At 37.5% G+C, this 27804-nt stretch overlaps 1 protein-coding gene across 4 annotated transcripts in view; it reads left to right on the top strand.

The window, feature by feature from the left end:
• The window catches only part of SOCS5 (suppressor of cytokine signaling 5), a 63696-nt gene that overhangs the window by 20679 nt on the left and 15213 nt on the right, over positions 1 to 27804 (top strand). Inside the window, exon 1 of one of the 4 annotated variants that reach the window (XM_055377831.2) lies at positions 20288 to 20327. The exons of the other annotated variants lie outside the window; for them this stretch is intronic. The gene's annotated coding sequence lies outside the window, so the exon portion shown is untranslated. Of the gene's footprint in view, positions 1 to 20287; positions 20328 to 27804 lie in introns of those variants that run through there. 4 annotated transcript variants of the gene reach the window in all.

The raw sequence follows: 27804 nt of genomic DNA, 5'->3' as shown, positions 1-27804 counted from the left end.
CCCTGGCATCTTAAGCATATGGACCTGGTGCTCTTTAGGAACTCACTGTAGTGACTCAGCTCCACATATTTTGCTATATATAGAACATGTTGGAAACCCATAGCAGAAAATTAATAATTAAAAGTCAAAGCATTGTTGTGGTGAATGAACAAAGAAATAGGTGCGTCCTTCAGGGAAGCATCATTCATACCAGACCTCAAAGAAGAATGACCTTAACCTAAGTGGTCTAGAGGCTATTCCTCGGCAGTCGCAGATCCAGAAACTCAGTTTGGTCAGGGAACTGATTCTATTCTAAGCAGATTTATGGAAAACTGATAAAGAAAGCAAAGCTAATTTAAAAAATTTATATTAAGAAACAATATCAAGCTATGATAGTCTGATGGCCCACCTTTTCATTGTAGGGTTATATCGGCTGAAAGGATGTGAGTGATTGGGTTCACTGATCAGAGCATGTTGTTCTGAAGTCTTATTATTTAACCTGAGCCTCAATGTTCTCATCATTAAAACTGTGATAAAAACTTGTACCTCATAGGATTATTGTGAGAACTAAAGATAATCCAAGTAAAGTGATTAGTACAATTCCTTGCACATCCGTGCTGTTCAGTAATTAAGATTGTTTTCCTGTACATCTGAATTTGAAGTCTTGAACTTAAAGGTTCACTTGATCTTGATTCCTGCAGACATTGCTGGGAACTGTACTGCTCTTGGTGTCATAGGATACTAACATTACTTTATTTACAAGAATATTTTTGTTCTGAATGGTAAAACTTTAATAACAAACTGTGATGAGTTTTTGCATAGATTATGTCTTACTGTGAGATCTGGCTATTTTACTACTTTGTGTCTATGGTAAGAATCTCTTTTAAAGAATTCAGCAGTATTTGCTTTTCCAATTTGGCATTTCTAAAACAGCTTGATATTTTTTATAAAACCAGAAGTAAAATCCAGGTAGCAAATTTAATAAGCTGTTTTTACTAATAACTGACAAATTTGTAAGATTAGTGTTCTGTGGTTAGTGTTTGTAATTCATTGTATTTGTAGATTGTGGTATTGTAAGGGATCTGGTCCAATTCCCTGTTTTTCAGATGAGTTTACAGAGAACCAGAGTGAAACTAAGCTAGACAGCTGATGCATCATAGGGGGTCCCTGCGACTGTGAGGTACCAGTGCAGCTGGGCGCAGGACAGTGAGGCCCTTAATATAAGTGTGTGTACTCTGGAGGAGGCAAGGAGAGGAGCCAAGTCTTCCTTTTGGGTGTCAGCATCCTTTCTTTCACACGGTTCTGAGAAAGCAGTATTGAATTAAGCAGCAAGCTTGCTGTCCCGAGGTGCAGACATCCTGAGTGAGTCCGTTCTAGGGGGAACCCCTGCCTGCTCCTGCTTTCTTGATTAGCCAAATCCAAATCAGAGATGAATGAACAAATGTCCTTTTTGTGTCAGGTGTCATGTCTACTACCTAGACATTACAGCAGTTGAGACTTATCTAAGAGCATTTTCATGGCAGAGCTGAGACTCCTTTGTATTGCAGTGCCTCTCTACTTTAAATGAATTTATTTTCTCTTCCATGGAAGAGATTTATATGGGAGACTTATTAAAGAATGTTTTGACATCTATTTAGATGTTATTCCCTAACTGTACTCCATAGTACTTTATTATGCACAGTCTTGGTGTCTAATTATCTCAGATCTGCATTGTCTCCTTTGCCAAGTCTCTGAGGCCCTGTATCATTTTGATCTCTCTTTTGTATGACTCTTAGGGCATGGGATATTTTAAGCATTCAATAATTAACTTGATTAGTAGGTAAATATTTGTTATCAGTTTTTTAATTGCACCAAATTTTACATTTTAGCATAATGGAAAACATGAAGAGCTGGATCTGCTACTTAAAGCTCATATCCTCAGAAGGTTTAAGATAGAGAAGTTATCTAGTGCTGTTGTCATTTAAAAGGAGCCTAGTGCTTCCACATTAGACTTATATTTAATACGTTAAGAATTAAAATTAGGAAGAGTGAGATAGGTCACTTATTTAAATAGTTTTTAGTCATCTGGTTAGTCTACTAACTTTTATGGCATCATCCCAAAATATATGTAGTTACAAATAATGAGTAGCTGTCTTCTTTGAATTATAATCCTCTGTGTGTTTTGTTGTACTGATTTGCTGTGGGTTTATCTTGGAGGAAAAATAAATATTTCATGCCTTCTTAGGATGGTTTTACAGAGGGGTGCAACTGTGACCAGTCTAAGTACTTGATCCCAGTCCGCATTCAAAGTGCATGTTTTTGGTGTCAGAGGGAATTAGGTGAAAAAAATATGGATAGATTAGTATAAATCTGTAACTGCTATTAGAAAAAACAGGCACATTCCATATTAATAATGGACAGTATTGTCATTTCTATTTCAAGGACCCAATGAATATCTAGTATGAATATATAATCTTTATTTAAACTTCTATTTGATTGTATATACTCTGTTTGCTTTGTCTTAAATTCTCTTTTTTACATGGTGATATTAAATATTTGTGTTTAGTTGATATTAACTATTAATAGCCTCTATGGGTGGTTGAAAGATATGCTTGTTTCTCAGTCTAGAGTTTATACCCATGTCATATCTTTGTAAGTAATTTTTTAAAGTCTCCTTCCAGCTGTCTTCATTCTCCTGTTTTACTGATGCACACATGCTCAAAGGATTTAAGACATTTTGTATACATTTGCCAGTCAAGGGGGAAAAAAATCTGTCAACCACGTCTCCAGAGTCTGCTTTTTCAATTAGTCTGTCATTCACATTTAACTTGAGGTATATGTAGGCCAGTAGGTTAAGATTAGTGGGTATATTCAAGCTGGCTTCTTTTATTCATCATAATGTCTTTGAAAATCAGCCAGGTTGTTGTATGTATCAATGGTTGATTCCATTTTGTTGCTCAAGAGTATTCCTTTGTATAGCTGCACTAATAGTTTGTTTATCCATTCACCTGTTGAAGGACATATGGGTTATTTCCAGTTTGGAGCAATTGTGAATAGAACTGTTATAAACATTTATATATGGGTTTTTGTGTGAACACAGTTTTCATTTCTCTAGGATAAATACCAAGGGTTGGGATTGCTGGGTCATATGGCATATGTATGTTTAACTTTATCAAAAGTTGCCAAACTGTTTTCAAGAATAGCTGAAAACAGCCCCACTCACAATGTTATGAGAGTTCTAGTTGCTTTGCATCCTTGCCAGCATTTTGTGTTACCACCACTTTTTATTTTATTTGTTCTTATGTCATTTTGGCTTTAATTTGGATTTCTCTAATGTCTAATAATGTTGAATATTTTTATGTACTCAGTTGCCTTCCATCTGTTCTTTTCAGTGAACTCTGTTCAAGTCTTTTGCCCATTTTTAATGGCTGTTATATGCTTTCTTAATGTTGAATTTTGAGAGTTCCTTACATATCCAGGATACAGATCCTGTGTCAGATATGTCATTTGCCAATATTTTCTCCCAGTCTATACTTTGCTTTTCATACTCTTCACATTGTCTTTCATGGAACAAAAGTTTTTAATTTGATGAAGTCCAGTTCATAATTTTTTTTTCTTTTATGGGTGGTACTTTCGGTGTCATGTCTAAAAATTCTTTCTTCACTCCATGTGACAATGATTTTATCTCATGTTCTGAAAGTTTTATAGGTTTGCATTCTACAAAACATTAGATCTGTGATCCATTTTGAGTTATTGTGTAAGGTCTTCTGAAGTTTAGGTTAAGGTTCATGTATTTTGTCACAATGATTTTATCTCATGTTCTGAAAGTTTTATAGGTTTGCATTCTACAAAACATTAGATCTGTGATCCATTTTGAGTTATTGTTTAAGGTGTGAAGTTTAGGTTAAGGTTCATGTATTTTGGTATATGGGTGTCCAACTGTTACAACACCTATGGTTTAGGGAAAGACTACCCTTTCTCCCTTGAGTCATCTTGCACTGTTGTCAGAAATCAATTGGTCACATTTGTGTGGGTCTCTTTCTCAGCTCTATTCTGTTTCATGTATCTGTCCTTTCCCTATACTACAGAATGTTTTAATTACTGTTGGTTTTTATGATGTTTTTACACCTTATGATTTATGATTCTTTCAGTTTTATTCCTCATCAAAATTATTTGGCTATTCTAGTTCCTTTGCCTTTGGTTTCAGAATCAGTTTGCCTGTATCAGTGCAAAATATCCTGGGGAGGGGTTGATTAGAATTGTGTTAAAGCTGTAGATCAGATGGGAAGAATTGACATCTTTACTGTGTTGAGTCTTCCAGCCCTTGAATGTGGTATCTCTCTGCTTATTTACATCTTTTCTTATTTCTTTCATAGTGTTATTAGTTGTAGTAAACAAGCTCTTGTACATGTTTTGTTAGATTTCATATTTCATTATTTCAGAGCTATTATGATTGGTTTTTAAAATTTTTAGTTTCTGACTGTTCATTGGTAATATATAAAAATATGGTTGACTTTTGTGTGTTGACCTGTATCCTGTGACCTTGTAATCTTACTCTTTAGTTCTAAGAGGTTTGCTTGGTAGATTCTTTGGAATTTCTGTGTAAATAAATATGTCTGCAAATGGAGATAGTTTTATTTCTTTCTAATTTGTATGCTTTTTTTTTTTTCTTCTTGCTTCCTTTCACTGGCTAGGATGTCAAATACAATGTTGACTAGAAGTGACAAGAGTAAATATCATTGATTCCAATTATAGAGGGGAAAGCATTTTTCCCAATTATAGAGTGAAAGCATTCAGGCTTTCACCATTAAGCATGATGTTAGCTGTAGGCATGTCCTTTTACCTGATTTGGGTTTGTTTTGCTCTTTTTTTCTTCTAGCTTCTTAAGGTGGACAGTTAGATTACTGATTTGATAAGTTTCTTTTTTGTTAATATAAGTAATTAATGCCATATATTTTCCTCTGAGCATTGCTTAACTACATCATACAAATGATGTATTTTTATTTCCTTTTCAGTTCGAGATATTTTCTAACTGCATTTGAGACTTCCTTTTTGACTTGTGGATTACTTATAAGTACATCACTTAATATCTAAATTTTTGGAGATTATTTCTGTTATTTATTTGTAATTTAGGTTCATTATGGTCAAACAATATATTTTATGTTGCTTCAGTTCTTTTAAATTTGTTAAGATTTGTTTTATGGCCTAGGATGTGATCTGTCTTGGTGAACATTTTGCATGTACTTGAAAAGAAAGTGTATTTTGTTTGCTCTTGCTGGGTAGAATGTTTTGTAGATGTCAACTAGATACAGTTGGTTGATGGTGTTCTATCTTCTGGTTGATATTTTTGTCTATTAGATTTTTGTTGCATAGTTTTTTGAGAGGAGGGTGTTGAAATCTCCAACTATCATTGTAGATTTGTCTGTTTCTCCTTCCAGTTCTGTCTGTTTTTGCTTCATATATTTTGAAGTTCTGTTGTTAGGTGCATACACATTTAGGATTATATTTTCTTGGTGAATTGGCCTTTTCATTATTATGTTGTGGCTCTTTTTATTCCTGGTAGTTTTCTTTGCTTTGAAATGTACCTATTTGATAATGATATAGCCAGTTTAGATTTCTTCTTATTAATAGTTCTATGTTATATCTTTTTTCATCCTTTTACTTCTAACCTACTTATCTCATCATATTTGAAATAAATTTCTTGTAGGTGGCATACAATTGGGTCATCCTTTTCAAAAAAATCTAATAATTTTGTCTTTTATTGGCATTTTTAGGTTATTTACATTTAATATAATTACTGATACGTTTAGATTTGGCTCTGCTGTTTTATTATTTGCTTTCTGTTTGTTCTCTTTGTTTATTGTTCCTCTTTTCCCCCTTCCTGCTGTCTTTTGAGTTATTTAAACAGTTCTTAGTACTCTATTTTAAAATAAGTATTTTTCCACCTAAGTGAAGTTGTAGAAATCTTAACACCATATGTATTTCTCTGCCTTCTTTCTTGTTTGTTGTATTGTCTTTTATATTACATCTACATATATATAAAACCCCATCAGACAATTACGTAGTTTCTGCTTTGAACCCAACGGGTACTGTTTTTTTGTTTTTTGGTTTTTTAAACCTCAGCATTCATTGGATGGTTACCATTTCTTTGTTCTTCCTTAATTATAGATAATACATTTTTTCCCTTGATATCATTTCTCTTCTATCCTTTAGTAACTTTCAGAGTGGATCTGCTGGTAATGAATTCTCATAATTTTACCTTTATTCAAAAGTGTCCTCATTTTACTTACTTCCCTAGAGTCTGAGTTGACAATTATTTTCTTTCAACCCTTTAAAAATGTGCTGTTTCCTTTCGAACTGCATTGTTTCTGGTTAGAAATTTATAGGCAGTCAAATTACTGTTCCCCTATAAGTAATGCATCACTTTTTTTTTCTTGCTACTGTCAAAATTTTTTGTTTTTATTTTTTACCTGTTTGACTATGATATGTCTGGGCATGGATTTCTTTGGGTTTATTTAAAAATTTATTTATTTATTTTTTTGTAGACGGAGTCTCGCTCTGTCACCCAGGCTGGAGTGCAGTGGTGCAGTCTCAGCTCACTGCAACCTCTGCCTCTCCGGTTCAAGCAATTCTGCCTCATCCTCCTGAGTAGTTGGGATTACAGGCATGCACCACCATGCTCGGCTAATTTTTTGTATTTTTAGTAGAGACGTGGTTTCACCATACTGGCCAGACTGATCTCAAACTCCTGACCTTGTGATCCACCCCCCTCGGCCTCCCAAAGTGCTGGGATTACAAGGCATGAGCCACTGTGCCTGGCCCTCTTTGGGTTTATTCTACTTGGTTTCTCTGTGCTTCTAGAATCTGATATACACTGTATCTTTTACTAAGTTTGTTAAAGTTTTCAGCCGTTATTTCCTCAAATATTTTTCTCCATTGCTGTCTTTCACTCTCCTTTCAGGATACCAGTGACACGAATGTCAGACCTTTTGATATCCCAAAGGTTCTTATGGCTCTCTGTTCACTATTTTTCTCTTTGTTGTTCAGACTAGATCATTTCTACCAGTCTATCTTCAAGTTCACTGACTTTCCTATGTCATCTCCATTTTGCTTATTAAGCCCATCCAGTGATTAATTTCAGTTACAGTATTTTTCAGTTCTAAATTATTATTATTATTATTATTATTATTTTGCGATGGAGTTTCGTTCTTGTTGCCCAGGCTGGAGTGCAATGGCGCGATCTTGGCTCACTGTAACCTCTGCCTCCTGGGTTCAAGCAATTCTCCTGCCTCAGCCTCACGAATAGCTGGAATTACAGGTGCCTGCCACCACGCCCGGCTAATTTTATATTTTTATTAGAGACTGGGTTTCTCCATGTTGGTCAGGCTGGTCTTGAACTCCCGATCTCAGGTGATCTGCCCACCTCAGCCTCCCAAAGTGCTGGGATTACAGGCATGAGCCATTGTGCCCAGCCTAAAATTTTCATTCTGTTCTATTTAATGGCTTCTACTTAATTGTTGAGACCTATTTGTTTCAAGAGTGTTTTCCCTTGTTGGAGCCTTTTTTTTTTTTTTTTTTTTTGAAATGGAGTCTTGCTCTGTAGCCTAGGCTGGAGTGCAGTGGCATGATCTCGGCTCACTGCAAGCTCTGCCTCCCGGGTTCACGCCATTCTCCTGCCTCAGCCTCCCGAGTAGCGGAGCATTTTTATAATAGCTGCTTTAAAGTCTTTGTCAGATAATTCAAATACTGTGTCATCTCAGTGTTGGTGTCTGTTTATTGTCCCATGCAAGTTGATATTTTCTGGGTCCTTCATATTCTAAGTAATTTTAGATTGCATCCTGGGCATCTTCAATATTACATTATAAGACTCTGGATCTTACTTAAATTCCATGGAGAATGTTGCTATTTGTGTTTTAGCAGTCAGTTGAGTCTGTTGGGTTCAACCTTCAAGTTGCAGCCAGCTTTCTGTGGGTGGTGATTTCAATGTCAGTTTGTTTTCAAAGCCTGTAGTGCTTCGCTGTTTGGGTCTGTCCTATATGCAGTATCAGTCTGATACTGTTCCAGTCAGTTTGAGATAGGTGGTAATCTCTCTCTTAGTTCAGTTCTCATAGTTTTTGGTTTGCTGTTTAGGTTGAGATCCATGCCATGTTCAGCTCTGGGATGAAGCCAGGAGTTTATAATCAACTTTATGGATTCACTTTGCTGTGAGTTCCTCCCTCTCAGCAATTTCCTTTATACTTTCTGCTGCCGACCTCTTTTCAGTCCTTGAGAGAAAAAGCTGGGTCTTTTTCTACTCTGCTCACTTCCTGTGATTGCACCCACATCCAGGGCTAAGTGGTAGGAGTACAGAGAGGAAAAAAAAGTTGATGGAGAGAGGTTGCCTACTCTCTTGAAACGACAGCTTCTGGGATTGTGGAGGAATGTTTCCCTCCCTCAGAGTTTTAGGTACCTGTGGGCGCCCAACTGTTAACTGCCAGGATCCTTTTCCCAGTTTCTTAAGCCTGAACTGGAGGGCTTCTCCTGGATCTCTGCATTGATTTCCACTTCCAGGTTTCCCCCAAGTCCAGGTGGCAGGATATAAGAGGAGAAAAAAGTAAACTTACCACTGGTTCCATGCTACCATTGAATTTTGATATTTTGCCATCTACCTCCCACCATTTACTTTTCAGAATCTTTAAATAGCTGCTCCAAGCATTCTGGGGTTTTATAGCTATATTCAGTAGGAGAGACAGGATGGAGTGTTTTTACTCTATCTTGGTTTGCATTGAAGCAATGTGTACTGTTAAGTATGATATTCATTTATTCATAAGCCAGCACACGTAGCTATCATTTGAGTGCTTACTATGTATTGGGCACTTATTACATATATTATTTGTTTAATTCTCCAATAATTTTCCTCATTTTAGGCATGAGGAAATTTAAGGGTAAAACTGTTTACCTGTGTCCATAGATGTTAAATACAAGCAGGGATTTTTATTTCTTCCTTTTCAAGATAGAATCTTGCTCTGTCACCTAGGCTGGAGTGCAATGCTGCTATCTCAGTCACTGCGACCTCCACCTCCTGGGTTCAAACCATTCTCCTGCCTCAGCCTCCCGAATAGCTGGGACTACAAGTGTGTGCCACCATGCCCGGCTAATTTTTGTATTCTTAGTAGAGGTGGGGCTTCTCCATGTTGGCCAGACTGGTCTTGAACTCCTGACCTCAAAGTGATTCGTCCATCTCGGCCTCCCAAAGTGCTGGGATTATAGGCATGAGCCACCACGCTGGCCAGCGATTTGTATTTCTGACCCCCAAAGTTTTTCCATTTGCCTCTATGCCAGTGGTTCTCAAAGTGTGGTACCAGGGCTAGCATCGTCAGAATCAACCTGGGAACTTGTTAGACACACAAAATTTCTGGCTCTACCTCAGATCTACTGAATCAGAAATTCTGGGAGTGAGACCCAGTAATTCATTTTGACAAGCCGTCTGTTATCCTGATACATGCTTAATTTGAGAACCATTTATCTGTGCTGTATAACTTCACAAGCACTATGTGTGGTTTAGTTTCTTAGCAAAACCTTAATATAAGAAACTAGTTTTTCACCATTGTTTGAGACATATGCTAGTATGCTAAAATCTAATATTTTACTAACATCACTGACATATAGCTTGAAATTCACTCTATGTTACTCAAGACAACAGTAGTTAAAATATAAATACTGTGACTTAAAAAATTTGAATGTATGCATATAATAGGGGATCCAAAAATAGCCATATGTTGCTTAACAACAGGGATACGTTCTGAGAAGTATGTCATTAAGCAATTTCATTGTTCGACCATCATAGACAAGACTCACACAAACCTAGATGGTATAGCGTACTATACACCTAGGCCGTATAGCGTAGCCTGTTGCTCGTAGGCTACAAACCTGTATAGCCTGTTACTGTACTGAATACTCTAGACAGTTGTAACACAATGGTAAGTATTTATGTATCTAAACATCTATACACAAAGGGTACAGTAAAAATACAGTATAAAATATTTTAAAATGGCACACCTGTATAGGGCACTTATTTTGAATGGAGCTTGCAGGACTGGAAGTTGCCCTGGGTGAGTGAGTGAGTGAGTGGTGTGTGAATGTGAAGGCCTAGAACATTACTGTATTGTAGACCTTATAAACACTGTACACTTAGTGTACACTAAATTTACTTAAAAATCTCTTTCTTCAATAACAAATTGACCTTTAGCTTCCTTTAACTTTTTTACTTTGTAGACTTTTTAATTCTTTATAACTTTTTGCCTCTTTTGTAGTAGTACTTGTTTTAAAACACAAACATATACAGCTGTACAAAAATGTTTTTTCTTTATATCCTTATTCTATAAGCTTTTTTCTGTTTTTAAATTTTTAGCTTTTTTGTTAAAGACTAAGATACAAACACACACATTGTCCTGAGCATACACTTGGTTAGGATCATCTAGACATCATTAGAATAGGAGTTTTTCAGCTCTGTTATGATCTTAAAGGACCACCATCATATATGCCATCTCTCATTGACCCAAACATCATTATGCAGCACATGACTGTATATGTAAAGAAATCAATCTTCGATACGGATTTTGGCCAACAAATCACATCTGGTAACTACTATGCCATGTAATGCTCGGTATTTTAAGTTTCAGGATATTAATACTGTTTGTCCTAGATTTCAGGGTAACTTTTGAGATTGGCTTAGATTAAGATTAGGTTGGCCAGGCATGGTGGCTCACGTCTGTAATCCCAGCACTTTGGGAGGCCAAGGCGGGCGGATTGCTTGAGGCCAGGAGTTTGAGACCAGCCTGGCCAACATGGTGAAACCCCGTCTCTACTAAAAATACAAAATTAGCCAGGCATGGTGGTGGGCGCCTGTAATCCCAGCCACTTGGGAGGCTGAGGCAGGCGAATCGCTTGAACTCAGGAGGCGGAGGTTGCAGTGAGCCAAGATTTTGCCACTGCAGTCCAGCCTGGGCAACAGAGTGAGACTCTGTCTCAAAAAGATTAAATGGCCCATATTTGGAGAATGGGTCCTATTTCATACAATTTTTTCCCATGAAATATTAAATGTATAACTAAATTTAATTTGCATATTCCTAGAAGACATTTTATATACACTTGCTAATTGATGGGAAAAAATCTGTCAATCACATTTCTGGAGTCTGCTTTATTAATCAGTCTATAATTCTCATTTACCTTGAAGTATATGTAGGCTAGGATATTGGATTAGTAGGTATATTCAGATATGACGGTTAATTATGGACCATTGTCTCTTTTGTGTTACATTTTGGGGTCAGAAACACTTGTGTTTAAATCCGAGCTCTCCTTTTACTAATAAGGTTGGTGGGGGTTTGGAGCACAGCAGGTGTTACTAATTCTCCATTGTAGAAGTAGGCTTTATAGCCATTCTTTTTATATTCGATTTTAAGTCCATTACTCCATTGTGTCTGCATTAGCAAGATGCGTACTATCTGCTGGATACTCTTCAAGGAGTATCAGTACTAAGGTGGAAAGGGCTGCTGTAGACTGAATGTTCGTATTCCCCCCAAAATTCATATGTTGAAACCTAATCCCCAGTGTGATTATATAAGGAGGTGGAGCCTTTGAGAGGTGATTAAATTATGAGGATGATACCCTCATGAATGGGATTCGTGCCTTTGTACGGAGCTGAAAAGATGAGAGTTCTCCTTCCACCATGTGAGGTTACAGTGAGAAGATGGCCATCGCTGAACCTGGAAGCAGGTCCTCACCAGACACCAAATCTGCCAGTGCTATGATGATCTTAGACTTTCAGCCTCCAGAACTATGAGAAATACATTTCTTTTGTGTATAAACCACCCTGTTTATGGTGTTTTCATTATGACAGCCAGAAAATACTAATACTAAGACAAGGACCCTGCCCTCAAGGAGTTTACTGTCTATTGAAATAAACAGGAAAGGACTTAAGCAAAAATGTGATTGTTATGACACAGGTATGTACAAAGGAATGTGGATGTGGTATGTTGGAGCCAGGTTTGGCCAGTAGAACTGACTGTTGTTGGTACATATACCACAGAAACCAGCAAAATACTGCATCCAGTCAGTTCTGCTATAATGAGATGTATACATTCTTAAAAATCACCAAGTGTAGGGAGAAATAAGATTGGGGCACAACACATAAAAGTTTCATCAGTAACACATTTTTAAAAGAAGTAGGAACCTAATAAAAATGATAGAACCATTTTAACAGCTTTACATAAGAGAAACATAAAAACTACAATAAATATGGCACTTTACCTTAAAAAAGACCTGAAGTTTGCATGTGAAGGTAGTCATGGGAAAAGTTGCCTCTTGTGAGTTACTGTGAAATGGTGGAAGGACAGTTGCCTGAAATCTGAGGAAAAGTTAACACCAGATGTGGATGGCTGTGGCTGGTAACATAAGAGATGTACTGAGGTAGCTGGGAGATGTTTGAGGTATATGTGTTGTGTATTCCTATGTTCAGGCTCTGTGGCTGGATGCGGTTTTATTTCATCCATCTAGTGTTAAATGGCACATAAGCAAATGGGATTCATGTGTTCATGTTGTGCCCTAGTGTAACCAGCACATTGAAACAAATTGTAGTTTTCAAAACAAACATTATAGTAGAACTGACTGTATCAGGGCTTTTATTCCATTCCGAGAGCACACCATTGGAAGGAGCTGTCAGTCAGCCTGGAGGAGTCTTGGATGCCTTTACAGGGAAGATGATGAGCGAACTGAGACTTGCCGAATGAGTGTAGTAATGTTTTTGCTAGGTATAGTGTAAGTAGAGGGAGGGCATTCCAAGCAGAGGGAACAGCAGCTTGTGGAATAGCATGCAGAAGGAAGCCTGGTGTCTCCAGAAAACTCCTATGTAGTTTGAACTTGGAAAGAAAAAGAAACACTGTTAATGAAACTTAGTGGTTAGGCAGGAGCCAAATTCATCATGGCCCAGTGTGCCACTTGAAAGAATTTACATTTTATCCTTCAAGGGGTAGAGACCACTGAAGAATTTTGAACAGAAACTATTTCCCAGTGCTGATTTATGTAGCACTCCTGGAGACAGTATGGAAGATAGTTTGAAGCAGGCCCAGCTGGGCTCTGAGAATCTGGAGGTAAGGAAGAACCAATGTGTATCTTTAATAGGCTTGACCCCTTTGAGAATATTATAAAAGCTATAGATGCTCACTGGCAACTGTGTCCTTTCTTTGTTCCTAGAAATCATTATCACTGTAATTTCATCTCTTGATATTAGGGGCCAGGGCCATGCGAGTTAGTCTTTTATATGGTGATGAGTTAGGTGAATTTATAATCAGCTTTCACAATAGCTGGTTTCACTGTTAGCTTTATTCTTACAATGTTTAAAAATCGTGTGGTGAATCATAATTGGAGAGATTTTAACATCTTAATGTGTATCCGCTGGCAAATAGTTACATGGGTCAAAGGCCTCTTTACATACTAGATTCCTATTTTTGCCCAAATTATTTTTATTTTATTTATTTTTTGAGGCAGAGTCTCGTTCTATTGCCCAGCCTGGAATGCAGTGGCGCGATCTCAGCTCACTGCCATCTCCGCCTCCCGGGTTCAAGTGATGCTCCTGTCTCAGCATCCTGAGTAGCTGGGATTACAGGCGCATGCCACTATGCCCAGCTAAGTTTTATATTTTTAGTAGAGATGGGGTTTCATCATGTTAGCCATCCTGGTCTTGAACTCCTGGCCTCAGGTGATCCACCCATCTCAGCCTCCCAAAGTGTTGGTATTACAGGCGTGAGCCACCATGCCCAGCCAATCCCAGATTATTTTATAATAAAGAATAACTAGTTGGGTGTGGGGCCCATGCCTGTAATTCCAGCACTTTGGGAAACTGAAGTGGGGGGATCGCATGAGTCCAGGAGGTCGAGGCTGCAGTGATCCTGGATTGCACCAGCCTAGGTAACACAGTGAAACTGAGACCCTGTCTCAAAAAAAAAAAAAGGAATAACCGTTGTAAGGGATGAATAAATAATAAGCAAGTAAAATTCAAGGTTAAAAAAAGCTACAACATTCTTTCAAGCAAAAGTTACAATTAGATACAAATGATTTGAATAACATCTAAATGAAGAAAGCCATGTATCTCACTCTTTAAAAAATCAGTATTTTCCCACAGTGCTCCTTAGCAAGTGTTTTGGTGCCTGTTACAGAGTAAGGTGCTGAGAAAACTCATAATCTGGTTGAAGATACTAATGACACACCAAAAGTAATTGAAAGCAGGAATATCAGGTTAAAACATAAAAACCATGTCCTACAGTTTTCTAGTTAATAAACTGTCCCACACTCTATTTAGGATGTAATCAGTATGCAGTAACTATTTATTAAAAGACTGAAATGTAGTACTTAACGGAGAGTTAGAAAGAAATAATGGAAACGTTGTGGGACTTCTTGGAATTTTCTGATCTTTGACACTTTGGACAGTATAATTAATGGATTATGGATTCACAGAGGCCATATACCCTTTCAGTAATTTGTCTCTGATACTTCTGTGGAGCAATAGTTGGTGCTGTTTTTTATTTTCTTAATAGGACACTGGTGGTTTTTTTTAATTAGAAAACTAAAATTTACAAAAATAATATACAATCATTGCAGAAAATAAAAGAATGCCACTTGTATGAATAAAAATTAAAGCTCTTAATAACCTTTAAAAGCACTGATTTTTCTTTATAACTCTTTGAGAGGGGTCAGATCATCAAATACCAAGTTTCTGGTACTGTTCAGCTTTCACTTACTAATCTATGACAGCCATTTCTGAAAGGAAACCTGCATACAGGTATAGGCATATAATAAAAAGGAATTTTATTATTGATAGATGGTTACAGTTATACAATAATTCATTGGCCTTAGTTCACTTTAATAGGCAGATATTTGAATCCTTACTTAATCTAGCCATTACCAAAGTATACATTTATCCATATTCTTCTCCCTTAACTCTCAGAGTCATAATCTTTTCTTCATGTCTTGTTTCTTCTAGTCCTCAATATTTACTAAAATAATAATGTACCCTTCTCTTACAGAAATAAGATTTTTTTTTTTTTTCCTGAATCCCTGTCCTCATCATACCTAATCCACACTGCTTTGATTGTCTTCCAGCTGAGCCATTTGGTTCTTCTAGCATATGCAGAGAAATGAAGTCTTAGTCATTTAATAAGACCACATCCAGGAATAAAAGCACCTTTTAAACATGGCATGGAAGACCCTTGAGAGTCTCTCTCTTCCCCACTTTTCAGGTTGCTTTGTCTTTTACTTGACATCATCCGCCCCATACATCAGCCATCTGAATCATTTTCCATCTTTTGGAGAGCCAGGCCCTTTCCCGAGTCCATGCCTTTGCGATATCTGCCTGAAATTCCATTTTCCACTTGGCACATAGCTATTCAGTCATTAAAATCTAGCTCATGATCACCTTTTCTGCGAAGCCTTTCCTGATCCCCTGCATTAGTTAGGATTAGTTGGGTACGGTAGCAAGTAACAGAGACTTCAAAATAAGGATGGCCTAAAAATGAGAATTTATTTCCTATCAAAGTTCAGAGTTTGCAGTGTAGGGCTAAAATGACAGCTCTGCTCCACGAAGTAATTTTCAGCTCATGGCTTTGGAAGCTCTCAGATTTGACCCTTGTCCTTATGGTTCAAAATTGAGGTGTCTTTGTTTTAAGCAGCAGTATGAACGAAAAAAGAGACAAAGGGCATACACCAGCTGTTTCTTAAAAAAGCTTCCCTAAAGCCTCCCACACCATGTATCTGGTTGCATCGCATTGGCCAGAACTTAGTCCATGGCCACAAGGAAGGTTATATTATTATGGAAGAAAAGAGAACAGGTATGGGGACAATTGGCAGTCTGCCACATTACTCCAACTAGAGGTAGTTGCTTTGCGCTTTGTGTTCCCAGAGCACTCTAATTATTTCACATTTAGGCTATATTGTCATTTGCCTTCTCTGCTTGATTCTGGACTTATCAGAGACTGTGTTTTTCATCTTTTTATCTCTAGCACTTTACATAAAGTTTAGCACATAGTCCATGTTCATACTTGTTGAATGAATGGATAAAGACATTTGGGGAAGAGTACAGCAAAAATATCAGACATAAGCAGATGGCAGTATTTAAATACCCATGTGTACAAAGATAATTGCTTATGTAGACATTGATGTCTTTTCTTAATTTTTTTCCTATTTTCTCCATTATGTGAAAAGAATAGACACAGTCAATAGTAGAGGGCATGCCTCAAAATTGACCACACAGAACATAGAGTTATTTAAAAAGTAATATGATTCTCTGTGTTATACTTTATTATTGTAGTAAAATATACAAAACATAAAATTTGCCATTTTAACCATTTCTCTCTCTCCCCCAACCCCCTTCCCTTCCCTCCCCTTCTCTACCTCTCTTTCCCCCTCTCTCCCTCCCTCTTTTGAGACAGTCTCTCTCTCTGGCTCATGCTGAAGTGCAGTGGTGCCATCATAGCTCACTGCAGCCTCGACTTTCTGGGCCCAATTTTGTCCTCCTGCCTTGACTTCCCGAGTAGCTGGGATTGTAGGTGTGTGCCACCATGCCCAGCTAATTTTTAACTTTTTTTGTAAAGATGAGGCCTCACTATATTACCCATGCTGGCCTTGAACTCCTGGGCCCAAGCGATCCTCCTGCCTTGGCCTCCCAAAGTGCTGGGATGACAGATGTGAGTCACCACACCTGGCTCATTTTAACCATTTTTAAGTGTATAGTTCAGTGGCATTAAGCACATTCACATTATTTTGCAACCATCATCACCATCTATCTGCAGAACTTTTTCATCTTCCCCAACTGAGACTCTGTACTCATTAAAAACTAACCTCATTTCCTCCTCTCCGCAGCCCCTGGAAACTACCATTCTACTTTCTGTCTCTATGAATTTATTACTCTAGGAACCTCATGAGAAGAATCATCAGTATTTGCCCTTTTATGACTGGTTTATTCCACTTAGCACAATGTCTTCAAGGTACATCCATGTTGTAGCGTGTGTTAGAATATCCTTCCTATTTAAGGCTGAATAATATTCCATTATGTATGTAGCACATTTGGTTTGTCCATGCATATGTTGATGGACGCTTGGGTTGTTGTGCTACCCCCAAACACCTATTACCCACAAACACAAGCCACATACAGGTTGGTATCCCTTACCTGAAATGCTTGGGACCAGAAGTGTTTTGGATTTCAGATTTTTTTTTTGAATATTTGCATTATGTTTACTAGTTGGGCATCCCTAATGTGGAAATTCGAAATGTTCCAATGAACATTTCCTTTGAGCATTATGTAGGCACTCAAAAAGTTTCAGAGTTTGGACCATTTTGAATTTCAGATTTTTGGATTTAGGGATGCTCAACCTGTACTCACATAGCTTCTTGAAACGAAATTTAAGAAAAGTACACTCACCTATATTAAGAACTTATTTTTCTAGCAAGTAATTTATCACCTCTCCCAATCTTAGCTTCTGAAATGTAAACTAAGAAAGTTATGAAGAACATTATCCAGGTGTTAAATCTTAAAAGTAGATCCAAGAGTGGAATTAGAGAAATACAGTGGCCTTTCACAATAAAAGACTAGATTTTAAGAGTCTCTTAATTATTTGGTGAGAGACACAGGACAATACAATCTGTGAATTTCTCTTCTTTTGAACTATGGAGATTTTATCATGACTGGACAATGAGAAGAAATGTTATAGCTGTAGCTTGATGGTTTTGCTTTTATAAAATTCTTCTGGTATTGAAGAGAAAAAGATTATTAATGAGTAAAGTAAGAAAAATTAACTCCATTCCTACTGGGTGACTTTTATTATCAGATAGCAATCTGATAACTGATTATTATCAGTTTGGTGACAATAATTATTTTTGGATGCTTGGTTGCTAATAATTTGCCTGATGCCTAGAAAATTCTGATTTGGGGTCTGTATTCTAGTGGGCATATAGCCCAAATTAGCAATCAGATTCTTCTACTAAAATTATCTGATCAAGCTTTCAAATGATTCATGCATTTACATAGAATACATATCCAGTGGTTTAAACAGAATTTCACAGACGCTTTCCCATTGAAGCTGATTGTTTGGCAAAATGGTGAGTCATGCTTTACTGGCCAACTCACACACCAGCTGTTGATATAATCAGTTACCTGAGCCAAGATCAAAGCAGCAGAATAGAAGATAGTACCTTGGCTCTGATACCTTTCTGTCTTTTCTAAAAAAAAAAAAAAAAAAAAAATTGGGATGTAAATTTCCATCCCTCTCCTATGTGCTTTGGGTTTTAAGAAGCAATATAAGACCATTTTTTATCTTTAGAATCTTACAGTTGTAGAGATAAAATTGATATGCTTGAAATGATCTGAAAAGGTGAGAACAAATTGTGGTGTTAACTATAAACCCTTTTAGAGAAATCAACAGGGAGACATTTGAACTTGATGTAGATGTTAAAATTAGAATTGAATGGTAGAGGGCCAACTAAGGGAGGTATTTCAGAGTAAGGAGAAATTAGTTTGGATAAAGCAGGGCCTGATTATGGGTGGTAATGAGTGAATGTGAGGTGCAAGATGCTCTAACTGTTGAATGTTCCTAAAAGAAACAGAATCTGGCAGTATTATGAGTCCAGGAAGACAGGAGAGAGACTAAGGTGTTGTAGAAATCTAGGAATGAGACAAAAATCTGGACAAAGTTACTGGCAGTGAAAGTAGACAGAAAAGGTACACTGGAGGGACATCTTGAAAAAAGAAACTGTTGAACTAGGTAACATTAAATATGGTGGTATTAAGTGGAGGAAGAGTAAGATACTCTAAGATTTTCCCAAGAAATCAAGTACAATCCTGATAAATAACATTTCAAGTACAAACCTGGGGAGACATATTGTTAATTTTGGATATAGTTAATTTGAGGTCCGATGGAGAATAGCCAGATTGGGACAGACTTTTAGGCTGTTAGTGGACCGAAGAGTGTGTGTTGAATGTGTGGACTCAAGTGTGTTTCCCATACACATCCAGTTGTATTTGAGGAGGTGAAAATTGGTCCTAGAGAATATTTGTTTATAACTGTAATGGTAGGAACATATGTTCTCATAGCTTCTATGTATGTGTTAAAAAATCTTTAAGTCAAATAAAATTTTTTTCCCATTAGCATCATTTCACTTGAAGGAACTAGGTTGGTTAAATAGATGAAGTTCGTCAATCACATCCAGGAAACTGAAGTTTTTTCCCATACAGTCAAATAAGAAAGCTAGTAAGCTGCATTTTGCTAGCAGTAAGTAAGATGCAGAACCAGGATAAGAACTCAGATTCTTTAAGGAACATCTTGGAATAAACATTGTGGCAGAATAATGTCATATCAAGGAGCATTATATTCTTAAATATTGTAAATTATTGAACTATTTAACACGTTTAATTTTTACACCATTTGAAGTAATGTACCAGTAGAAAGTGGATGCTTCATGTTTTTCTTTGGTAGAATATTTAATTGGGTCGACTGTGCCAAATTTTATTTGTGGCTTTCTCTCTCAGAATGGCTCTTTTTGTTAATAGCAAAACATACATAACCGTATGGAGTCAAAGAGAAAAAAAACTTGGCAGAAGACTATATCCATTGTTATTGGATTGTAAATTGTCATAAGATGTAATATCTTACAGGAATGATAGTTTGAAAGGTAATATAATTAGAGAAATAATAGTCTTGTGTAGGGGTGAACTATTATTGAAGTTTCACCGAAGGATACCTGAGGTGGTTGTTAGTAGCACTTTGCGAATGCCTCCAAGTACAAGTACAGTACTTCTTTCTGCTTTCTTTGTTGTCTCTCTTGCGTATGCTGCTTTTTGGTTATTCTCCTTTTCTGTAGTAAAATGTAACCTATATATAAAAGAATGAATGCATTATAAAGGTACCATTTAATGAGTAATTATAAAGCATATTTGCTACCCAGATTAAGAAATAGAATATTGCCAGTGAACCAGAAGCCTGCTGTGTGCCCTTTCCCAGTCATACTCCATCTGTCCCCACCCCATCGCATCCCCCAGAAGTAACCATATTCTTACTTTTGTGAACATCATTTTTTCTTTCTCTTTAAACTTTTACCATCTATATATGCATCCCTAAATGGTATAGTTTAGTTTTGCCTCTTTTGTACACATGTCTACACACATGTGTATACATGTCAGTATTCGTGTGTATTTTTATTTCTCTAATCCATTGTGCATATACTATTCCATTGTATCAATATACTATAAGATATTTATTCTGCTCTACTTTATAATATTGAAAAACGCAGCTGTGACCAGTTTAGGAAATAATGCCCAGGAGGATCTCCTCTCTCAGAGAACTAAGGTATTAACGTATTCAAATGGAAACCTTTGTTTGTAGAATACTTGTTAATATCATGTGGTATACTAGAATTCTAGGGAACATGAGTTATGAAATACTGGATAAGACCTTTTGTTATTACATTTTGTCACTGAGTAATTTCAGTGCCTGCTATTCCTACAATCATGTCTAAGGAGAACATTCACTGAGGGAGTAAACCAAGGTAGCTGTGCTTTCAATCGTGAATGACCTTACCTTACCTGGCCATAGGTGATTGGACTGGCATGGGTATCCAAATTAAAGTCACCAGTGATTGGTCGGCCACTGCCCAACCAGGTGGAAGCACAGAAAGTTGTCTCCACATGGGAATGAGCTTAACCAATCAGGTTCTGACAGGCCTTACAATTGGCTATATTTGGTTAAAGAAATACAGCTTTTGCTTTTAATTTTCTGTCTGGATGTACTCCAGATAGACAAGGTGGAGTACTGGTTACTGTAAGGATACACATGATGTGTATCATAAAACTCACAAAAAGAAATAGAGATTGGCAGTTAAGTATTGGAAGCAGAATTTGAAAAATCAAGAGAGAGATAGGAGGGGCCTGTGATAGATCAAGAATTAGCAAAAGGTATGAGAAAGTGGCACCTATGAGGAAGAAGAAGAATACAGAGTCTAGAAGCAGAGATACCAGCTGGTGGCTGGAGGCAAATCACATATCTAAAGCTGATACCCAGGGAGTTGCTGGGTCCCAGTAAGAACCAGAGTTCTAGAATAAGGATCTGCCACTGCCTACTGCTCCTCTTGCTGCTTCCTAGGGCAGCTCTGGAACCAGACCCTTCTCAGTCCCAGTATCCTTGAGGCCCAGACCCACTTGTGTCACTGATTTTGTTCTTGGACTTCTGACCTGTTTTCCTTATCAAATCCGTGCTTATTAATCAGGATCCTTCCTCAGCCATACACACCTACATTTGAGTATGTCAGAACCTTGCAACCAGAAGAGACTCATAAATGAGTTGAAATTCATTAGTGATATTACTTACCACTAACTCCTAATACTGTTTGAGAAAGTCACGCTGGCTTGAGTGGAGACCTGTATTTGCGATTCCTTTCTCCATTGATTGTGTTCTCTGCCCCTCTAACCCACCATTTATTTGTGTCTCTTTCCTTCCTCACCGTTGCTTCATCTTTAAAAAGTTTTAAAAATATTTCATTATTCATTTCTTCTGCATTTCGCATATATCTTTGAGTTTATAATATGAAATTAGATTGATCTTTTTCAAGATCGACTTCCTTTTTCTTTTATTTATTTGAAACGGAGTCTCGCTCTACCACTCAGGCTGGAGTGCAGTGGTGTGATCTCAGCTCGCTGCAACCTCCGCCTCCCAGGTTCAAGTGATTCTTTTACGTCGGTGTCCGAGTAGCTGGGATTACAGGCGTGCACCACCATGCCAGGCTAATTTTTGTATTTTTACAAATCCCAAAGTGTTGGGATTACAGGCCTGAGCCACTGCACCTGGCGCCAAGATCTACTTCCTTTTTAACTAACATTTTAAAAATATTGAATCTAATATTTTGGAAAGTACAACAAAGAAAAAAAATGAAATTACAATAAATAGAAACTATCCAGAGATAACCACAGTGGTATTTCCTAACTATATTTTTTTAAAAATGTTTGTGATATATATGTGTGTTGAGGTCTGTTTAGTTGTACTATTTTATAACCATTTTTATTTAATATCATGAACATTACCAGAATATTAAATGCCCCAGAAACATGGTTTTTTATGTCTATTATTTCAGCATGTAAAGGCACCAGAATTTATTTAACCATTCTTCTATTCACTGAGCAATATGATTATTGCCATTTTTTTCCTAATATAACTAATGCTATGATGAATATTTCCTGCATATAAATCTCCATCCTTATCTGATTATGTTCTTGGAATAAATTTCTAATTGGGAAGCCTTAGATAGAAAGATGTGCATAGTTTTCAAGCTTTAGTACATAATATACAATTTCCTTTTTGAAACGTCATGTAGATCTATGTTCTCACATTAGTGTGTGACAATGCTACTTTCTCAATACCCATGCTAGATAGTACCATTAAAATGTAAAAGAAATAAAAACAAACTTTGCCAGGTTGATAAATGATAAATTTGTATCACATTTTAATTTGGATGTCTTTGACAAATTCCAAGAATGGTCTTTATTGGCCAAGTATACATCTGATTTGTGATTATTCTAGAGATATCCTTTGCTGTTTTTTAATTGAGTTGTTGTGTTTTACCATTTTCTTTGTCTTGTTTTCTTTTCTAAATAGAGACAGGTCTTGCTTTGTTGCCTAGGCTGGACTTTGAGGTCCTGGGCTCAAGCAAGCATCCTCTCCATACCCCCACCCTCACCCCCACCTTCTTAGTAGCTGGTCTGTAGACGCACACCACTGTGTCTGGCATATCTTTTTCTTATAAAATATATATATTAATTTTCAACATATGAGAACATTGTCATGTATCATGTCGTTTCCATATGTCATATGTTGAAAATGTTTTATTCAGCTTATCATTTACCTTTGTTTATGACATTTTTTGATATACAGAAATCTTAAATTTTATGTCATTTAGTCTTTTGATCATTGCCTTTTGGTTTATTGCTTCAGCATTTTGCTTAAGTACACCTTCCCATCTCTTATTTGAGAAGTCATAAGTTTTTTTATGTTTACTACTTCTTTTTTTTTGAGACGGAGTCTCGCTCTGTCACCCAGGCTGGAGTGCAATGGCGCGATCTCGGCTCACTGCATCCTCTGCCTCCCAGGTTTAAGCGATCCTTCTGCCTCAGACTCCCGAGTAGCTCACATTACAGGCACACACCACTATACCTGGCTAATTTTTGTATTTTTAGTAGAGACGGGGTTTCACCGTGATGTCCAGGCTAGTCTAGAACTCCTGACCTTGTGACCCGCCCACCTTGGCCTCCCAAAGTGCTGCGATTACAGGCATGAGGTTCCACGCCTGGCCTGTTTACTACTTTTTTTAATGGAAGGTTTATGTTTTTACAATCCGTTGAAATTCTTACCCATTCATCTTATGGGAACATTTGAGATTACTCAATTTTAGGCCCCAAAGTATAGTCTTGAAGTTTCAGAAAACTTGACTGTTAACTTTTTATGAGTTTTTCATCTACTTCCTCCCTCCTTCCACTGCATATATGTATTATATTCAACATGTTACAGGAAAAGGGTCCCGATCCAGACCCCCAAGAGAAAGTTCTTGAATCTTGCGCAAGAAAGAATTCAGGGCGAGTCCATAGAGTAAAGTGAAAGCAAGTTTATTAATAAGTTAAAGGAATAAAAGAATGGCTATTCCATAGAGCGGCCCCGTGAGCTGCTGGTTGCCCATTTTTATGGTTATTTCTTAATGATATGCTAAACAAGGGGTGGATTATTCATGCCTCCCTTTTTAGACCATATGGGGTAACTTCCTGACATTGCCATGGCATTTGTAACCTGTCATGGCACTGGTGGGAGTGTAACAGTGAGGATGACCAGAGATCACTCTTGTGGCCTTCTTGGTTTTGGTGGGTTTTGGTTGGCTTCTGTCATGCAGCCTGTTTTATCAGCAAGGTCATTATGACCTGTATTTTGTGCTGACCTCCTATCTCATCCTGTGACTTAGAATGCCTTAACCATTTAGGAATACAGCCCAGTAGGTCTCAGCCTCATTTTACCCAACCCCTACTCAGGATAGTTCACATGCCTCTGGCAAACAGATGTATACTTGAACATTTAGTATAATGATAATTGATTAAGCGTCATACAAGGGACTGGGGGGCATCTCCAAATATATCCGAAATTTAAACAAAGGCCTTCGATTTGTATTTTCTGTTGGTAATAGGAAAAAAGGAGAAACACAATGAGTTATATTTTTCTCATTTTCTACATAAAGGAAGCATATCAGTTTTTTAAAGAGAAACCTTGGCAGTAAAGTCAAAGAAGAATTTTTTTGTGTGGGTCTTTATATCAGGGGTGATGTCTTTTATACTTTTTTTTTTTCTTTTTTTTTTGAGAAGGCGTCTCACTCTGTCCACCAGGCTAGAGTGCAGTGGTGCAATCTCAGCTCACTGCAACCTCCCCCTCCTGGGTTCAAGCGATTCTCCTCCCTCAGCCTCCCTAGTAGCTGGGATTACAGGCATGTACCACCACACCTGGCTAATTTTTGTATTTTCAGTAGAGATGGGGTTTCACCATGTTGGTCAGGCAGATTGTGAACTCTTGACCTCGAGTGATCCGCCTGCCTCGGCCTCCCAAAGTTCTGGGATTACAGGCGTGAGCCACCACACCCAGCCCTTTGATACCATTTTTATAGAACGTGGAGTAATACAAGACCACTTATTTGATAAACTCTTAAGAAGTTGAGAGCATAACATTAAGTTGTAATTCTGGTAAAGTATTTGTGTAGGGAGCCAAAATAATACAAACCACATATATATCTTTGTGGTGAAGTAATTTGATTACAGTTAGAACATAGAAAATCAGTGTGGGTGGTGAGATATTTCCAAACTAGTTCTTTCAAAATAATAATCAAGACTTTTTTTTTTTTCTTGAGATGGAGTTTTGCTCTTGTTGCCCAAGCCGGAGTGCAATGGCACTATCTTGGCTCACTGCAACCTCTGCCTCCCAGGTTCAAGTGATTCTCCTGCCTCAGCCTCCTGAGTAGCTGGGATTACAGGCGCATGCCCCCATGCCTGCTAATTTTTTGTATTTTTAGTAGAAACGGGGTTTTACCATGTTAGCCAGGCTGGTTTCAAACTCCTGACCTCAGGTGATCCGCCCACCTCGGCCTCCCAAAGTGCAGGGCTCACGTGCGTGAGCCACCGCGCTCGGCCGTAATCGAGATTTTTGACCCGATTTTATTTTATGTCTATTTGTGGTTTCTATTTAGTGCTTGGGAAATAGTTGTGGAATGGTTCATCCATACTAGATCTAAGTATTGCTCCTGGAAAGTTTTATATTTTATTGTGAAAATTAGAAAATCTGTATAACAAGATGTAGAATTATCCCATTTAAGTGGATTTCCAGATTGACCTGCAAGCAATAACAAAGGATTTTTACCCACTATGCTTCAAACAATTATGATGCAAACTGTTTAATAGTAAGTCTTAATTCATTTCAGATTTCAGAGAATGTCTTAAGAATTTTGGGGATATTAATGTAGCACTACATCCTTATCAAAGAATATTGAGAATTCTGCTTTAAACTACCAGTTCATCTTTGAGACTGTTTAAACCTGCTTTTCTTTATCTGCAAAAGAAGTCTCAATTTTAAGCCATGTTTATGGGAAATGACTATACCTTAAACTGTGTAGAAGTTCTTTTAGGGGGAGACAGGAAAGGGAAAGTTTGTGTTGGAAGAATAGCATTTCTTCGATTACATATTTTTGTAGCTGACACTACATTTACATTGTTTAAATTGAACATAAAATTGTACCTGATCAAAAACATGTCTAGCTATGGAGTATGAGACTATTTAAATAACTCAGTATTATACATTAGGATTTTTCTTTTATTTAATTGGAGAGGAGTATGATCAGAATTAGTTGTAACTGTTGTGCTATGTTAGACCTTAAATAACTGGATTCCATTTGTGGAATGCTCTGCTTATTTTAAAAATTCTAGTATTAAAAGAAAAATCACAGATCTTTGAGGTTAGCTAATTGAGTTGCTTGTAGAGGAAGGACTACCTGGGCTGGCTAGAGACAGAGGGTTGTTTATCCTCTTTAACATTTCCCATGAAAGACTCTGCACAAATCTCTTTCGGTTGTTTATTTACCTTTTTAACCATTTGAAATTTAATTTTTTCCTGAGAGTTTCTTTGTCTTGGTCTTTAGAAGGATTGAAGAGCGGCCAGTCAGAATTCCCATTTTTAAAGAAAGGGTCTCTGTATATGTAAAAACAAACATTTGATCACCTTCATTCTCCAGATGGCATAATTCCAACTATATTATCTCAGTATTCCTAAATTATAATACCGTTAACTGTTGTTTTGCTGTACTTTTTCTTCCCAGTTTTTAAAGGGTGGAGGAGGTAGCCAGACACGGAGCCCTTTGAGTTTTTTTTTTTTTCTTTGATGCTCGAAATCCTGGGATCAATATTATGAAGGATGCTCCAGAAAGGAGTGAGGGTGGAGAAAGGTAGACTGTTTAGGCATCTGATACATCCATGCGAATGATGAAGACTGAACCTGTTAGGGGGCAGTGGAGATGGAGAAGAGGGATAGGCCTGATATGGTTGTGAAGTAGACTATAGACTCACATTCTTATTATTCACCACTCCCCAGAGTAAGTACAAAGGCAGTGGTAACTCTAGAATATCTAGCATGTTTTCTCTCCTGCCATTTGAATCTTCTCCTTTGGAGTATAGAAATATTCCATCAGGGCCGGGTGGCTCACGCCTGTAATCCCAGCACTTTGGGAGGCCGAGGTGGGTGGATTACAAGGTCAGGAGATTGAGACCATCCTGGCTAACACGGTGAAACCCCGTCTCTACCAAAAATACAAAAAATTAGCCAGGCGTGGTGGCGGACGCCTGTAGTCCCAGCTACTCGGGAGGCTGAGGCAGGAGAATGGTGTGAACCTGAGAGGTGGAGGTTGCAGTGAGCCGAGATTGCACCACTGCACTCCAGCCTGGGCGACAGAGACTCCATCTCAAAAAAAAAAAAAAAGATCCCATCAGCCTGCCTCCTTTAAGGTTATATATTTTTGTTACATCTCTTTTAATTTTGGTTTCTACATGTTTGTTGTTAGTACGGTATATAGTTATGTAATTGATTTTTGTGTGTTGATCTTGTATCCTGTGACCCTGCTAAACTCACTTAGTTTACTTTTCTTTCTTTTTTAAGATTCCTTAGGGTTTGCTATGTAGACAATCACATCATCAGAAAATGGAGTTTTATTTTCTCTTTTCCAATTTGCATGACTTTATTTCTTTTTTTTTTTTTTTTTTTTGCCTTATTGAGCTGGCTGTTGCATCTCTTTTGATCTCTTGTTCTGGCCATCAGTGATTACGTATCAAGGTTGCTAGACAGATTTGTTTCTTCTGCCTAGAAGAACAGTTTGCATGGGCTGGTGTTTTCCTTGAGCAAAGATTTTAATTACTGATTCAAAGTCTTTAACGGCTATTGATTTTTAATTTCTTCTTGAGTCAGTTTTGGTAATTTATGTTTTTCTAAAAATCTAGTCATTTCTTCTTAGTTTTTAAATTTATTTGCTTACAGTTGTTCATAGTGGTCTCTTACTTTTTTTTGAGACAGGATTTTGCTCTGTTGGTCAGGCTGGAGTGTGATAGTGCAGTCACAGCTCACTGCAGCCTTTACCTCCTGGGCTCAAGTGATCCTCCCACCTCAGCCCCCAGAGTAACTGGAACCACAGGCGCACACCACCATACCTGGCTAACTTTTGTATATAGAGGCAGGGTTTTGCCTTGTTGCCCAGGCTGGTCTCAAACTC

This window comes from Gorilla gorilla, chromosome 12 (genome assembly GCF_029281585.2).
Source record: "Gorilla gorilla gorilla isolate KB3781 chromosome 12, NHGRI_mGorGor1-v2.1_pri, whole genome shotgun sequence".
Classification (NCBI taxonomy): Eukaryota; Metazoa; Chordata; class Mammalia; order Primates; family Hominidae; genus Gorilla; species Gorilla gorilla.
Note: the sequence above shows the minus strand (reverse complement) of the source record. Positions and strands in the feature narration are given on the sequence as shown.